The sequence below is a fragment of the Plasmopara halstedii genome (genome assembly GCF_900000015.1).
Source record: "Plasmopara halstedii genome assembly, contig: Scaffold_3060, whole genome shotgun sequence".
NCBI classification, from domain to species: Eukaryota; Oomycota; class Peronosporomycetes; order Peronosporales; family Peronosporaceae; genus Plasmopara; species Plasmopara halstedii.
In genome coordinates, this window is record NW_020189964.1 from 2416580 (window position 1) to 2417016 (window position 437).

Genomic DNA, 437 nt, shown 5'->3' on the forward strand with positions numbered 1-437 from the left:
TCCCGGAGGGAAACGCAGCTTCGATCGAAGTGCCGCACGTCAATGCCCATTCTCACGCTCGACCACCGAGCTTTGAGATGGCTAGCGCCACGCGCTGTTGCTCGGTCTGAAGCATGGCGGATGCGAAGGCCATCTCGACCTCTCTCACCCAGATCAGGAGATTCTTTCCATCCTTTCCCTCAAAGACCTAAACGCTCACCATGAGCAGCATAGGGCGGGGGAAGTCATCCATTACTGGCGGTGGCGTCATAGACACAAATGAAGCAGACATCTTCTGCTGCAGGTGCTCTAGCAGCGCGTGTTCGTAATTTGAAAAAGCCTCTAGACGCGCTCCGATTGCCTCGAAGCCTTGCGCCGCAAGGGCATAGGCTTGTTAAGACCGTCCTGCATGCCCTGGGGCAAAGAGGAAAATTGTTCCATCCTCACAGAGGATCAGT